The sequence below is a fragment of the Ahaetulla prasina genome, chromosome 4 (genome assembly GCF_028640845.1).
Source record: "Ahaetulla prasina isolate Xishuangbanna chromosome 4, ASM2864084v1, whole genome shotgun sequence".
In the NCBI taxonomy this organism is placed as follows: Eukaryota; Metazoa; Chordata; class Lepidosauria; order Squamata; family Colubridae; genus Ahaetulla; species Ahaetulla prasina.
In genome coordinates, this window is record NC_080542.1 from 19,014,053 (window position 1) to 19,031,128 (window position 17,076).

Below are 17,076 nucleotides of genomic sequence, written 5' to 3' on the forward strand. Positions count from 1 at the left end.
CCCTGAGTATATGAAATTAATCCAATTTTTTGTCAATCTGGACCTAGCCAGAGTGGCTGATCCATGGGCGAGACTAAAAGGTGGCTGGCCGACAGAAGGGATCAATGCGCGGTATACGGCCTCTACCCCATCAATGCCAGGGGAGCGAGTGTAGTAGGAGCGGAACTTCAACAAATGGGCGGGGAGCTGACCAGCTAAGGAGGCAGCGCTAGCCGGGAAGCAACTTGGGAGAGAGTTGCGATCTTTGCAGAGAAACCGGACGGTCTGCGGTGGGTTGCAGGTGCGTATGCGGAGGACGACGGTGGCCGGGCCGAGTACCATGCAGAGAGCAGCTGCCTTCTTGCCTCTGAGCGCGTGCAGAGCGCCTTTCCGCCGCGATTGCAGCCAGTTTGGGGAGTTGAATGTCGGTCTGATAGCTGCCGACTTTCAAACCCGATTGCCCTCCCGCGGTCCCCCCATCCCCCCCCTCCCTTCCCGGCATCTCTTGGCAAAAGATGCAACCGCAATATACGAGGCGCCCCCGGACCGAGCTGCCCCCCTCGCCCGCGCTGAACAATTTAGCTCGGCTCAGTTCAGCTAAACCGATCTTCCTTTTTCTTGAAAGCTTCTCTCGTCTCTCCCGCCGCCCGCCAGGCGCTCTCTGGAGGTGACGAGTTACACTGCCCATCATCCCTGGCCGCTAAGAATAGCAGGTGATGGGAGCTGCATCTGAACCCGGGGATACGCACGAGTTTGATCCGGAGTAAGGGCGGCGTTTGGGGTGGGGGCGCGCTTAAGTTGGTTTCCTGTTCTTTTGCACGTTGAAAGGCGTTTTTTTTCCATCGAAATATTAATTTGCAAAATTAATTTGTCTTTCCCAGTTTAGGGCGTTATGATTCTCCGCGTTCGCTCGGTTCATAAATCACAGTTTGCACCGCGTTGGAAGAAAGAATTCCATTTCCTAATTTGGGGAAAAGGCTTGCTAGGATCTCTTTTGCGCAAAGAACAGAGACAAGGTGTCCTTCTGTTCTTTTGGAGAAGTCCTTTGGCCTGGGGCGGGGTGTCTATAGAGATCCTCAGTCATCCAGGTCATAGTTGTCCCAAAGGTGCTTTTTCAGCACCTTTGGGATATCCTTTGGCTTGGCTTTCTTGCTCAAGCTCTCTGTTTTCTTTGGAAGGAGGGCAGTCATTTATCAAAGGAAGGTTAGGGTTGTAGTGTTTCTCTGCAGGTGGTCACATCTGAGGGGGGAGAGGAAGGGGGGTGGAAGAACCCTTGTTTTGGCCTTACATGCAAAAATTTGGACTGGATTAGTATTGGATGAAGGACCACCAGGAAATGCCACAAAAGTGGGTTGGGCTGTGATCCAAGAGAACAAGAGAAAATCAGTGGCAAACTATGGCTATACAGAAAACAGCTTGGATGGAAACAATTACTTGGCTATCATCTCCTGTCCCTGCTCTCCATCTTTGTCTTTTTTCCCCCAAGATAAATTGTGCCATACCTTCACACCCCGCACAGGTGATTTCTCTTCCCAAGGATCTTCCCAAGATCACCCAGGGCCATCCGTGCTGGGACATTCAGGTAATCCTCAACTTAAAATTATTCTTTTAGTGACCGTTCAAAGTCACAAGGGCACCCGAAAAAGTGGCTTATGGTAGTTTTTCACACTAATGACCATTGTAGCATCCTCACTGTCATGTGATCAAAACTCCGGTGGTTGGCAAATCTGGTTCATAATTATGACCGTTGCAGTGGCCCCAGAGGTCATGTGGTCCCTTTTGCAACCTTCTGACAAGCAAAAGTCAATGGGGAAGCTAGGTTCACCAATTATTTTATTAACAACTGTAGTGATTCACTTAACAATTGCAGCAAGAATGGGGCAAAACTCACTTAACAGCTGTCCCTCTCAGTAACAGAAATTGTGGGCTCAGTTTTGGTCATAAGACGAGCACTATCTGTAAAGCCACTCTCCACGTTGCTGTTATACTTTGGCCCAACCATGGTTGGTGGGCTCTGAAGATGCTGTTTAAAATACTGTGAATCTGCTCAAGATGTGCTTGTACTTCTCTGCGCTTGTTCCAGCTGCCCTTTGTAGTTCTTCGTGGTGCCCAATCCTTGGCATAGTATGGGAGATGCAATCAGGCCACCACAGAATCAAATTGCACAATTGTTTCCAGTGATTGATTACTTTCATTCAGTGGCTGTGTTCCAGAAGGGACATTGGTCATTTAAAATTTTTAAATTTTACATGCAGAATATAGTCCTTGGCTTATGACCACAATGGAGCCCAAACATTTCTGTTGTTAAGTGAGATATTTGTGAGTTTTGCCCCATTTTGCAACCTTTCTTTGCCACAGTTGTTAAGCAAAACACTGCAGTTGATAAGTTAGTAACCCAGCTGTTAAGTGACTCTGGCTTTCCCATTGATTTTGCTTGTCAGAAAGTCACAAAAGGGGATTGCGTGACCCCGGGACACCGTAATGGTCATAAATAGGAACCAGTTGCCAAGCATCTGAATTTTGATCATGGGGATGCTGCAAAGGTCATACGTGTGAAAAATGGTTATAAGTCACATATTTCAGAGCCACTGTAACTTTGAACAGTCAGCACCTAATGGAAAAAGAACTGGAGAAAAAATTTGGAACTTTGACCCTATATATGTTGACAGCAGAAAGACTATTGTATGCACAAAAATGGAAGGACACTTCGATCGCTACTGTGGATGAACAGGTTGCAGAAATTGATGGAGTTGGCAGAAATGGCAAAACTGACTACTCTGGTTAAAGAAAAGAACATAAGCACTTTTATTTCTATGTGGAAACCGCTTCTGAACTTCACGCTTGATGTGGAAAAGAATGAAACTCTGACTTTGGGTTTTATCGATTAGGCTGATAGATTTTTATAGAAATGGCTTGTTCATACTATTATGAAAAAGCAAAAAGTTGTCATTTGGTGTTAATGCCTTATTTTACTGCAACAGAGAGAATTGGAAGTCAATGTTTCTTTTTCTTTGCTTATCCTCCCTCACTTCTCCTCCCACTCTTCCTCCCCACCGTTTTCCTATTTACTTTTGCATTTTGTACCTTATAATATTTCATAACTCAATAAAAATGTTAAACAGGTAACTTTGAACGGTCACTAAACAAGCTGTTGTAAATCGAGGACTACCTGTATAGATTAGTAAGAGTTGCAAGGGACCTTGGAGGTCTTCTAGTCCAACCCTCTGTTCTCAATTGGTTCCTAGTTTTAGATCTTTTTCATTTCTACTATTTTGTTGTTGTTAGTTGCAAAGTCATGTCCAACCCATTGTGACCCCATGGACAACTTTCCTCCAGGCCTTCCTGTCTCCTACCATCCTCTGGAGTCTGTTTAAGCTCACGCCAACTGCTTCAGTGATTCCATCCAGCCACTTCATTCTCTGTCGTCCCCTTCTTCTTTTGCCCTCAATCTTTCCCAGCATTAGGCTCTTCTCCAGTGAGTCCTTCTTTCTCATTAAGTGACCAAAGTATTTGAGTTTCATCTTCAGGATCTGGCCTTCTAAAGAGCAGTCAGGGTTGATCTCCTCTAGGACTGACTTGTTTGTTTGCCTTGCAGTCCAAGGGACGCGCAGGAGTCTTCTCCAGCACCAGAGTTCAAAGGCCTCAATTCTTTGACTCTCAGCCTTTCTTATGGTCCAACTTTCACAGCCATACATTGCAACTGGGAAAACTATGGCCTTGACTATATACACTTTTGTTGAAGTGGTGGGTTGCTACTGGTTCGCCTCAGATTGGGCGAATCAATAGCAGTGGTGGTGGGAGGCTTCGCCCACCCACCTGTATGCTTCTGCACATGTGCGGAAGTGTGCGCGCACGTCCATGAGCAAACTGGTAGCGATGGGTTTTGAAACCCATCCCTGTTTTGTTGGCAGGGTGATGTGTCTGCTTTCTAGTATGCTGTTTAGATTTCTACTATTACCAAACTACTTTTCTCTGCCCATTGAACTCTTCAAAGAAGGTTTTGCGTTTCTCTTCATTTGGGAACATTCAGCTATTTTCAGTTTCTTTGCTGACATTTCAAGATAATTCAGAATGTTATGTCTACCTTCTAGAGTAGGAGTCTCCAACCTTGGAAACTTTTAAGACTTGTGGAGTTGAAGTCTGGGACTTGAAACTTTTAAGACTTGTGGAGTTGAAGTCTGGGAGTTGAAGTCCACAAGTCTTAAAGTTGCCAAAGTTGGAGACCCCTATTCTAGAGCACTTGTTATCCTGACAGGTTTCATGTAGTTCTTGATTTCCAATCATTCATTTAGTGACTGTCTGAAGTTAGAATGGCACTGAAAAGAAAATGACTTGCACTTAACAATTCTGGCAGCATTCCTCTGGGCAACTGCTCAAAATTCAGGTGCTTGGCAACCAGTATCTATTTATGACAGTTGAAGTATCTCAGGGTCATGTGACTGCCATTTGTGACCTTCCCAGCAAACGTCTGACAAGCAAAATCAATGGGGGAAACTGTATTCACTTAATGACCAGAAGATTCACTTAAGAGCGCCAGGGATTTGCTCAGCAGTTGTGACAAAAAGGTCTTTTCCTTTCCTTGTTTTTAATAATGCCTTGGTCGCGATTCAACAACTGCCTTAATGGAAATTCAGCTCCCAACTATGTTCATAAGTTGAGGACTACCTATACAGTGGGTCTCTTATCTTCAGTGTGCTATTATCACAAGCTACGGTGGTGCAGTGGTTAGAATGCAGTACTGCAGGCTACTTCTACTGCTTGCCGGCTGCCGGCAGTTTGGCAGTTTGATTCTCACCAGGCTCAAGGTTGATTTAGCCTTCCATCCTTTCCGAGATCGGTAAAATGAGGAACCAGAATGTTGGGAGCAATAGGCTGACTCTGTAAACCACTTTAGAGAGGGCTGCAAAGCACTGTGAAGCGGTATATAAGGCTAAGCGCTATTGCTATTATTTAGAGTCCAAAAGTGAGCACAGCAGCCATGAAGGTGTGCAGTTAATGAACATTAAAAAAAAAAAAGAGCCAAAACACCAGTTGTATGGGTTGTGGATGTGATGTTGGACCCTCCCCTTCCCTCTGCAGATGTCCTTGTTGCTCATAGAGGGCTTAGGATGCTGAACACAAAATCCAACAATCAGGCTGTGACTGGTACCCACGCTAATGCCACCTTAGTCTGGACATGCCCAGACAACACTCCTACAGCTGCATTTGGTTGTGTGCTTTCAGGTGTGCATTCCTGCAAGACCTGTTGAATAGCTCTCTGTTGGATGGAAATCAAGTTTGCTACCCAAAATAGTTTGAAGCTACAGGGCTATTCCCGTCTGCTTGGTGAGATCCCCATCAGAGGGCTGAGATACCTGTAAGACAATTTCCCAACTGTGGCCAACTTTAAGACCGGTGGATTTCAATTCTCAAATCAATTCAAATCAAATCCTTCGTCTGAAATGGCATAGGGCAGGATCGGCAACCTGCGGCTCTGGAGCTGCATGTGGTTCTTTTACCCCTCTACTGCAGCTCCCTGTCACTCAAAATATGAGTCACAGCCACCAAAGTGCAACACCCGCTAGAACATGATTTATTGAGCTTTTCAACTCCCCGGTAGGCCAACCATGGATAAATCCAAGAAAAGAAAAGTTTCAGAAGAAAACAGAACATTAAATTCAACTATATATGCTAGTTTTGTGGCTGCTCAAGAAATAGTCAGGCATAGGAAGGGTTTTGTGGCCCCTAGTGTTTTCTTTTCTGTGGGAAATAGGTCCAAATGGCTCTTTGAGTGTTTAAGGTTGCAGACCCTTGGTATAAATTTCCTGCCTAAGCAGAGGGTTGGACTAGAAGACCTCCAAGGTCCCTTCCAACTCTGATTCTCTCCTCTCCTCTCCTCTCCTCTTCTCTCCTCTCCTCATCCGCTCAGTGCCGTTATAGCTTTGAACAGTCAGTAAACAAATGGTTGTAGGTTGAGAACTGCCTGTATTTGACTTTTAGATCAGGCCTCACTGATTTGTAGGGTACACAATACTAAAAAGTCTTAAAAGAAAGCCAGTGGAGTGTAGTAGTTAAGGGGTTAAATTAACAGCAGTGGCTATTCAGTCTCTTCTCTTCTCTTCTCTTCTCTTCTCTTCTCTTCTCTTCTCTTCTCTTCTCTTCTCTTCTCTTCTCTTCCCTTCCCTTCCCTTATCCTATCTTATCCTATCCTATCCTATCCTATCCTATCCTATCCTATCCTATCCTATCCTATCCTACCCATCTTCATTCAGGAACATTGAGTTATTTTCAGCTACTTCACTGATGTTTCAAGATAATTCATGATGTCTACCTTCTAGAGCACTTGTTATCCTAACACAGCGGTTCTCAACCTGTGGGTCGCAACCCCGTTGGGGGTCAAATGACGATTTGCCAGGGGTCGCCTAAGACCATCGGAAATATGGGAAGTATACTTGCGAGTCGAAGAATCACGAATTTGGCTTCAGGCTCGATGAATTAAAAAAGAGAGAAATCTTTGCTCTGATGTCTCCCTCTCAAGCCAGCTGCAATCACTCCCAATCGCTAGCCTAATCTGGCTTCAGGCGCAATAAATTTAATAGGGAAGAAGTCTCTGCTTTAATGCCTCCATCCTCGAGGCAATTGCAAGCAGTTCAGATCGCTAGCCAATACGGCTTCAGGTGTGATAAATTCAAAAAAACCAGTTTGCCGCTTTTTTTCTCCTTCTGTGGCTGCTGAGGCATGCTGAGATCGCTGCTTAAAAAATAATAATTTTACAGTTGGGGTCGCCACATCGTGGGGAATTGTATTAAAGGGGTCGCAGCACTATAAAGGTTGAGAACCACTATCCTAACAGAATACTGTCCTAACAGAATAACCTAAGAGAAACAATAGACCTGGAAGGGACCATGGAGATCTTCTGGTCCAACCTCCAGCTCAAGCAGGAGAACCTATACTATTTCAGATAAGTGACTGTCTAGACTCTTCTTAAAAACCTCCAGTGATGGAGCGCCCATGATTTCTGGAGGCAGGCTGTTCCACTGGTTAATTGTCTTCACTGTTAGGAAGTTTCTCCTTAATTCCAGGTGGCTTTTCTCCTTGATTAGTTTTCATGCATTGTTTCTTGTCCTGCCCTCTGGAAAATAAGTTGACTCCCTCTTCTTTGTGGCAGCACAGGGGTGAAATCCAGCAGGTTCTAGGTTCTGGAGAACCGGTAGCGGAAATTTTGAGCAGTTTGGAGAACCAGTAAATACCACCTCTGGCTGGCCCCAAAGTGGGGTGGGAATGGAAATTCTGCATTTGCCTTCCCCCAGGAGTGAGGAGGGAATGGGAATTTTGCAGTATCCTTTCCCTGTCACGCCCACCAAGCCACACCATGCCTACCAAGCCACACCCATAGAACCGGTAGAAAAAAAATTGGATTTCACCACTGTGGCAGCCCCACAAATACTGGAATACGGTTATCATGTCACCTCTAGTCCTTCTTTTCTCTAGACTAGCCAAACCTAAATCCTGCAACCGTTCTTCATATGTTTTGGTCTCCAGGCCCTTGATCATCTTAGTTGCTCTTCTCTGCACTTTTTCCAAAGTCTCAAACATCTTTTTTGTAAAGTGGTGACTATGCTGGCTGGCAAATTCTGAGAGTTGAAGTCCAGGTGTCTTACAGTGTAGGGGATCCTTGAAAGAAATTTGACCGCTTGTCTGCCTATGTCAAACTCGTGGCCTGCGGTCCAGATGCATCACCTAGTGGCCCCGCTCCTTCCCGGTTTAGCAAAGGGGGGGAAAGTCCCGATATGTCATGTGATGATGTCATGACAACACGGGTTTGATACCCCTGGTTGTCTGTGTACATCCAGCTGTTGAATGTTCCAACCCTAGTTCACTGTTTTATGACATCCATAGAGAAAGCTAGGGCTCCTTTCCTAGGAGAGAGAAAGATTGTGAGTATAATAAGCGCACTGACCTTTCCCACTGGGGAACTCAGCCAAATAGCTTGGAAGATATAAATGTCAGGTGACATGGGAGAGAGGCAGAGAGAGAGAGAGAGAGAGAGAGAGAGCTGACTTGTCTATTTTCAGGTTGTGCAAATCGCTGAAAGATGTGATGAAACAGGCAGTAGTATACCAAAGATCTTGGCTGCAAATCTCGTAATGCCGGCCTTATTTGACACTGTCTTTCCCAGCATGCAATTCTGCAAATCTCCATCTCGGTACATGGTACTGCTTTCCCCTGCATTGATTATTTTATTGATTTTGTGGCACCAAGTCATTTTCGACTCTCAAGTGGCCACCTATGTACTGTATTTTTCGGAGTACAAGACGCCCCGGAGTATAAAACGCACCTTATTTTTTGGGGAGGAAAATAAGAAAAAAGCTGATTGGCAGGTGGATGGGCTTCTGGAATGCCCCCAATCAGCTGTTCCCAGAGGTGAATTTTAGCAACAGGTTCCTTGGTTGTGAACTCTGCCTTGCTTTTTTTTCTGCCTCTGAAACTCCATTTCAGAAAAACTTTTTTCTGCCTCCGAAACAGAGCTTCAGAAAAAAAGCCTCTGAAGCTCTGTTTGGGAGCTTCTTTTCTGAATTCTGTTTGGGGCTTTTTTCTGAAGCTCCAAGCTACATTTGAGGGTTTTTTTCTAAGCTCCGATAAGCTCTGTTTGGGGCTTTTTTTCTGAGGCTCCGTTTCTTATGCTTTTTTCAGCCTCTGAAACCTCAGTTTGAGAAGCTGGGCAGGGCTACATTCGGAGTATAAGACGCACCCAGATTTTCACCCTCTTTTTTGGGGGAAAAAGGTACATCTTGTACTCCAAAAAATACAATATATTTTCTCCATCAGGATTGGTCCCTAACCTTGTCTTTCCCTTCTTCCAATGTGGGTCTCCATTACCAACAGATTAAGAGATTAACAGAGTTGGAATGGACCTTGTAGGTCATCTAGTCCAACCCTCCACCCAAGCAGGAGACCGTACATCATTTCTGACAAATGGCAGTCTAATCATAACTGAGTCCTTCCAACAAGTTGTGAATCATCCTCTTGTTCTCCTTCTTTCTATCTTTCCCAGCCTTAGAGCCTTTTCCAGATATTCTCTATCCATGTGGTTTTCTTGATAAAAATATTGGAAAGATTATTAAGCAACAATTTAAAAAAAAATACAGGTAGTCCTGTACAGGAACTCACTGTATCCCGTCTTTTTTTGAGAAAAAAGTGTCCTACTGAATTTTTTCCACCAATTTTTAGCCTTCTTTGATCTGGGATATTTGGGCAGGTGAAAAGTATTGGGGAGATCAGGTATGGTTGATCCACTACCAATGCAGGTAATCCTCAATTTATGACCACAGTTGAGCCCAAATTTTCTGTTGTGAAGCAAGACAGTTGTTAAGTGAGTCTTGTCTCATCTTACAACTTTTCTTGCTAAGGTTGTTAAGTTGTTAAATTAGTAACACGGTTGTTCTATAGCAAGAGCACTTAGACTTACATAGTGCTTCACAGCGCTTTGCAGCCCTCTCTAAGTGGTTTACAGAGTCAGCATATTTCCTTCAACAATCTGGGTCCTCATTTTACCTGCCTTGGAAGGATGGAAGGCTGAGTCAACCTTGAGCCTGGTGAGATTTGAACTGCCAAATTGCAGGCAGTCAGCAGAAGTAGCCTGCAGTACTGCACTCTAACCACTGTGCCATCGTGGCTCATGATTTTGGCTTCCCCATTGACATTGTTTGTCAGAAGGTCGCAAAAGGGGCCCCGGGCCGCCAGTTGCCAAGCATCTGAATTATCTTCACGTGGTCCATGGAGATGCTGCAATGGTTGAAAGTGTGGAAAACGGTCATAAGTCACTTTTTTTCGGTGCTGTTGCACCTTGGGATGGTCATTAAAGGAACAATTATAAGTTGAGAACTACCTGTATAGTCTTGGCATACATGCCACCTGTGCTTTGCTGATCTTTTTCCAAGAACTTCTTCCCCCTCTCCATCCAAGATGAAACAACACAGCAGGCCTTGGTTTTGTTTCTTCCTCCACACAATTCTACAACTCCCACAATTCAGGGAAAGAGGAGGAGGATGGGGCGTGTTGTCTTTCAAAACCCTTTGTGCCAGCTGGCCCAGAGACTTTTGCAGCAAGGAGATAGCTTTGTTAGCATTGGTTAACATGGTTCTCCAATCAAAAAATAAGGTAAGGGAGGTGTGGAAATATTTGTTATTGCAAATCTTGCCAACTTCTCTTAACCTCTGAGTTGTTTTCAAGGAGCTTACAGATTGCCCTGTCACTGGTCTTAGATTCTTTCTATAAACAAGTAGGCAATTATTTGGATTACAGGTGGCCCTGTAAATATGAGTCAGTTGCCAAGCATCTGAATTTTGATCATGTGCAGCATAGGGATGCTGCAATGGTTGTTTTGTTTATTTTCTTTAGAATAATAAGAGTTGGAAGGGACCTTGGAGGTCTTCTAGTCCAAGCCCCTGCTCAAACAGGAGATCCATTCCAGACAAGTGGCTGTTCACTCTTCTCTTCTCTTCTCTTCTCTTCTCTTCTCTTCTCTTCTCTTCTCTTCTCTTCTCTTCTCTTCTCTTCTCTTCTCTTCTCTCTTCTCTCTTCTCTCTTCTCCCCTCTCCTCCTTTCCCTTCCCTCCCCTTCTCTTCTCTATGGCCTTCAGGGATGGAGCACCCACAACCTCGTTCCAACAACCCATAAATCATTCCATTAATTAATTGTTCTGTCAGGAAACATCTTTTTAGTTCTAGGTTGGTTCTCTCGTTGCTTAGTTTACATCTGCTGTTTGTTGCCTTGCCTTCAGGAAAATAGGTTGAATAGATCTGGATGGATGGAATCTGAATAGATCTGAGCGGATTCAGTGCCTTTATAACTTTGAACGATCACTAAACAAATGGTTGTAAGTTGAGGACTGCCTGTATTTGACTTTAAGATCAGGCCTCACTGATTTGGAGGGTACACAATACTAAAAAGTCTTAAAAGAGAGCCAATGGAGTGTAGTAGTTAAGGAGTTAAATTAGCAGCAAGAAGGCTCATTGTTCTCTTCCAAGCCAACCTACCTCACAAGGTTGTTGTGGAGAAAAGCAGAAGATTTGAGTGCTGTCTGTTGCTTTGAGCTCCTCAATGAAAGGAAAGAAATAAAAGTGGAAGTGTAAAGCATTCGGAAATCAGAAGGTCTTGATTAAAAATAGAATAAAACTATCATTGGGGCAAAGGTTTGAACAGTTCGCATTGGTGGTTAAAGGTTGCTTGGGAGAGTTGAATTTTGTAAAGCTTCTTTTAAAAGCCAGTGTGGAGGATGGGTCTTCGAGATCAGTGTGGAGGATGTGGAAGCCCATCTGCAGGAAGAGGGGCCTCCTGGGATGGTCTTGGGAATAACAACTGAACAGGAAGACTTATTTTCTTTTAGTTGTACATTCCATAACAGCTGCATTTGTTAAGAAGTTCAGCTGAACTCTTGTTAAATTGCATTATTTAGAGCAAATTCCTGAATTTGTGTCTCAACATGAGATGAAAAGTTCGCCCTGTTTGAAAGTTTAGAGAATCAGTGCAGAGTTTGAGAATGGAGTGGAGTAGAGTGGAGTGGAGTAGAACAGAATAAGAATAAGAATAAGAATAAGAATAGAATAGAATAGAATAGACTCTGGAAGGGACCTTGGAGGTCTTCTAGTCCAACCCCTGCTCAGGCAGGAAGCCCTACATCATTTTAGATTGCTTGTTCAATCCATTCTTAAAAGCCTCCACTTTGGAGTACCCACAACTTCTGGAGGCAAGTTGTTCCACTGATTAATTGTTCTTTCTGTTAGGAAATTTCTTCTTAATTCTAGGTTGCTTCTCTTTGTTCAGTTTCCATCCATTGCTTCATCTTAATCATTCTTTAGGTTGTTATTTTTGTATCCTTTTTAATTATAAGTCATTAGAGAGACAGTTTAGTACAAATTGTTAAATTGCTGTCCTGGAAACCATGCCTTACACATGAAAGCCAGTATGTCTTTTGCTATACACATACCTAAATATTTTTTTATTAAAAAGTTTTACAAAAATTTTTACCCATACATCCCCTCCTCCTCCCACCAGCCTACACCCTTCCCCCTCCTCCCTCCCCCCTTCACTCAATCCCCCCACCCATCCCCCAGACTTCCCAGAGCAATATAAGGATATAATATCTAACAATCATAATCTAGAATACGCAAACTATCCATAGATTCCCATCCATCCCCTAGAACTTTAACTCCCCTTCTCCATAGTAAAGAAAAAGGGAAAAAAAGTATACAGTACATTCTATTCATTCATAGGCTATTTGATAGTTCTTAATCCAATATTTGTTTTAAAGATAGTCGATCCATCTTCTCCTTTCCAATATCCATCTTTCTTGTAAATAATCTTTCTGGTACACTGAAGTTTCTGCCATCTCCAGTAAGTTCACTGCTTTTAACATCCAGTCTTCAATGATAAGCAAATGTTCCATCTTCTAATATTGCGCTGCCGGTAATCTAGCTACTAATACTTAATTTAAAATCAATTTACGCCCTTAAACGGTATCTTCTTCTTCAAAATATTTTATATAATCCACCAAATTTATGTTTCCACCATATGTAATGATAAATAGTATCAGCCCAACCAAATTTCCAACATTTAAATTATAAATTCAAATACGTACACGCCAGTGTTTAGAATCTAGATACCATCTCTGAGACATTTTACAAAGTTTTCCTCTTAAATTTTTAACTTATATAAATTTAACATTTAACCCAATTTCCCCTTTTACCATACGATCCTTAACTAATTCCATTTCTTATTCTATTTTTATCAACACCTTATATAACCCCTAATCAATTTTTACCCAGAATAGCTTAATTTTTAATAAATCCACCATATATAATCAAATAACATTGCATTTAAATTCCAAACACCATCTACAAAACATTTAAAACTTAACTAATTCCAGTCCTTATTCTATTTTTATCAACACCTTATGTTTCCAAAATCAATTTTTAACTTATTTTCTAATAGACCCATCACTTATAATCAAATGACATTATTACAAATTCTTCTTCAAGATTTAAACACATACACAGTACTTTTTAAATATATTCAAAAATTTCGGTTATGATTTACCCTTTCCCATAAAAAGAAACTCTTTTCGCTTGATGTTGCTGCTTCTTTACTCTTTGTTCTTTTCTTTTAATGTCTATTCGAATCAGTCTTTGCTCATTTAAATTCCCTGCTTTTTCCAGTGTTTCTTCTTCAGCAATTGCCATCCCAACTTTAAATTGTGTGTGCTTTGCTTCCTTCTCCCGCTTTTTTCCAATCTCTACTTTGCTTCCCATCTTAGCTTCTAGCAGTGGTGGACTTCCAGCCTTTAATTAGTATTTAGTATATTAGTAATTAGTATAAAAATCTCTTGCTTTAAAAACTGTGTTAAGACGATATTTTCTTCCTTTATAATTAACTGTTAGTCCAGCTGGAACATCCCATCTAAACTGCATCTGATGATTTCTAAGTTCATCCACCAAGAAAGTAAACTCCTTTCTAGATCTTAACATTTTAGGAGGAATTTCTTTGAACACTAATATCTCTTGTCCTGATATTTGAATTTTATTTTTATAAAATACTTGTAAAATTTCATTCCAAATCCTCCTAAGTTGTAAAATAGATAACAACGTCTCTTGGTAACTGTCCCTGTCTGGCAACCCAGAATTTAACACGATCAATTTTTTCGATTTGAGTTACAAATTCTGCTGGTTGTTCTCCAAATATATGAGCAAAAGCCTCTGCAAAAATATCTTTTAGGTTCTCACACTTGTTTTCTTTGAGACCTCTCTCTCTCTCTCAGGGCAAACTCCATCAATCTATATTTCAACAAAACCAACTCTTCATCTGCCCTGTTCATCTTTGTCTGGACCTCCTCTATTTTTTTTTCCAAATTCATATTAGCTTGATTAATTTCTTCCACTCTTCCATCCAACTGAACCGTGTATTCAAACAATCTTTGAAATACTGCCACTATATCTTCCCTTATGTCCTTATTCCTAGTTTCGATAATATCTTTTATTTGAGATATTTCCTCAAGCTCCATAAATTTTTAATCTATAACAGAGGTTTGAAAGTCTAGAGCTTCTTCTAAAATCTTTTAAAAATTCCTTCAAATCTTCTTGTAGCTTTTGCATTTGAACTGGTAAAATCCCATCATCCTTAATAACACCAAGCTTTGTTTGTTGGAAGCCATTTTTCACTTTAATACCGTCTCTATAAATTCAATAAATCTTCAAATCTTTTCATAAATTCTGTATTTGGGTTAGGTAAATCAATTCTATAGTCCTTCCACTTTTCAGTTTAAAATCTCTTCATGTAAATGTAAAATCTGGCAAGTTTAAAGAGGACTGAGAGTGCAAAAATGTTAACAAAGATTTCCTTAAGTTTCACTTTCACACCCTTTTAAGTACATGCACCATTTCCTTTGTTCTTCTTAAATGCAGTCCAAGAACGGAGTTAAGGTCTGGTACTTGCCATTGCCAGTGCTCCAGTCATTGCTCTGTCTGCTTTAATCAAATTAAATCTTCATCTTGAAGCAGAGGTGGTTGTGGTGTTTTGTTCTGCTTAAAAGCAGAAGTGTCCCAGATCCGGAGCTCTGTTGGGCTTTCCAGGGACCTCTCACCCTTCTAGCCCCAGAGTTATTCCTGGGGCTTTTTGGGGAGCTCTACCTCTGCCCAAATGCTCACCTTTCCCTTTTCTCCCAAGGGAAAAGTTTCCGAGCTGCCAGACAGCTGATTTTCGCTGTCTGAATGGCTGTATGCGATTGCAGGGCTGGCGGTCTGAAAAGACCGTCTTCAACACCTACGTTGCCACCGGAAGTCCTACATACCTAAATATTTAATGCATTTGGTATAAATGCAGAATTGATATTACTTAAGTGGTAACTATATTTTCACCTATTGTCATGCTCAGTTAATAGAATATCCTCCTATTTTACTAAAGGCATCTATCATTTGTATTAATACAAGAATAGTAGTGCGAGGTTTAGAAATGAACAGAAAAATATCCTCTGTAAATAAAACCAGTTTATTTTCATCTACCACTTTGTAAATCTCACAAGTTGTCTCGTAGGATTCCAAGCCTAAGAGTCCACCCAAACATTAAAAGGGAAATGCAAAGGTGCTTTTCCCAAAGGCAACTGGATTTTGTTTTTCCTTGAAGATGTTTTGCTTTTCATCCAAGAAGCTTCTTCAGTTCTGACTGAAGTCAAAAAGAAATGAAGAAGCTTCTTGGATGAGAAGCGAAACCTCTTCAAGGAAAAACAAATCCAATTGCCTTTTGAAAAAAAAAAAAGCACCTTTGGGGCATCTGTGACCTGGATGACTGAGAATCTCCGTAGACATCAGAAGACAAAGTGTCCGTTTCATAGGAAATGTTCCAGAATCTTTTGGGGTACAGAGAAGATCTTGAAATTAATTAATTTACCCATTTAGCTAAGAGCAGCAAAAACCCATGCTCTGCAGACTTCATCTCTGTGCAAGCTCCCCGGTTAGAGTGCGTGAAAATATGCACACTTTATTTTTCACAAGAGTGAATTAATGTGCAGGCCAGACAAACCAAGAAATCTTCTCTATCTAATTGCATTTCATTATAGTAGATCCTTCTCAGAATCCAATTAATGATAAAAGAAGCAGATATTTTTCCATCACATGCAGCAGGAACTTGCCTAACTCTTATATAAGGTTGTATGTGTCATCTGTGTGAAACGTATTGCCTTTAATATGCTTCTTCTTCTTGTACTTGACACACAATCTTTAGCCATGACGTTCCTTGTTTTTGGCTTAGTGTGATGACAAACGTGGCCATTATGGATTTATTGAAGAAACCACAGTCAACACCCTACTTGCCAATTTCTGTCAGGATTTAACAACCATTGCACAGGAATGGTCTTAGTTTTCTCCCTAGTGATGTGCTTCAGATCCCAGTCTGGATCATAGTTAGCCCAAACCTCAATCCACTTTGTTATATATCTTCATAATGTTTTGCAATTTAGGGTTTGTCATTTTGAGCTCTTGCTATCCTGGAGTTGATGGGAGTTATCGTATTTTGGGAGTTATAGTATTTCGGGTGTTATGATATCTCGACAGCTGGGGAAAACTACATGAAATGTTTGTGGCTGCAGGTTTCTACAGCAAAAAAATAAATAAATGTGGGTTTTGATTACAGAGAAGGGAAGGTAACTTTATGCTTCAGGAACCAGCAGACAAACCACAGTGAACAAAACTCCCCTTCTTGTTCCCAAGTTTTTAGAAATAAAGCGGGTAATTAAGCTGCCACTACCATCAGTCACAATGACAGCTTAGTACTGCTCAAATCGTTGGAGACAATCTGCTTCCTGTTCTCCGTTGCTGGAGCTTCTTCCCGTGCCCCTGTCCTCCTCCTCCTCCTCCTCCTCCTCCTCATTGCTTGGGGGACATTGACGGTCACTGTGCAAGCAAGCAAGCCTGCCCCAGCCACTGGCTGTCTGTTCTTCCTCTTCTCTCTTCCCCTACTTTTTTCCTTCTCTAGTTTTGCTTCCCTCCCTTCCTCCCCATTATTTGGCAACCTCTTCTGGCAGCAGGTGCTGCATTTTCCAGCCTTCAACTGCTTTGAAGGTGCCTTTCTGGAGATTTAATGCCAAAGTGTGTGTGTGTTTGTGGAGTGGGGAATCGATTCTGCAGCTTTGACAGTTTAGCCCCATGTTTCTCAACCATTTTAGCATGAGGGGACTCCAACTTCCAGAATTCCCCAGAAACTGTGGCTTAACTGTGGTTTTGCCTGCAAAAAGAGTGGCTTATTCTGTTTCCCAACTTTCTGCTGCCTGCTAACCTTTGAGTTATACTTCTGGGGAACCCACTTTGCATTTGAGAGTCTTCTGTAGAGCAAATACTCCTTTTCCTCTTCCCTTCCCTTCATCTTCTCCTCTCCTCTCTTCTCCCCTGCTCTCCCCTCTCCTCTCCTCTCCTCTTCTCCCCCCTCCCCCTCCCTTCTCCTCCTCTCTTCTCCTCTCCTCTCCCCTCTCTGTTACCCTTCCCTCCTCTTCCTCCTTCTCCTCACTTTCCCTCTCTCCCTTCCCTTCTCCATCTCCATTTTCATCCCCCTCTCCCTTCCTCTTCCATTTTC

General features: G+C 42.2%; 1 protein-coding gene across 7 annotated transcripts in view; it reads left to right on the forward strand.

Annotated features, from left to right (window-relative positions):
- HSD3B7 (hydroxy-delta-5-steroid dehydrogenase, 3 beta- and steroid delta-isomerase 7) overlaps window positions 1-17,076 on the forward strand; it is a 121,163-nt gene that overhangs the window by 130 nt on the left and 103,957 nt on the right. For 5 of the 7 annotated variants that reach the window (XM_058183506.1, XM_058183504.1, XM_058183507.1 and 2 more), the window contains exon 1: window positions 31-280. The exons of 1 other annotated variant lie outside the window; for it this stretch is intronic. The gene's annotated coding sequence lies outside the window, so the exon portion shown is untranslated. Of the gene's footprint in view, window positions 1-30; window positions 281-673; window positions 693-17,076 lie in introns of those variants that run through there. One more of the 7 variants, XM_058183502.1, reaches the window with a different exon arrangement.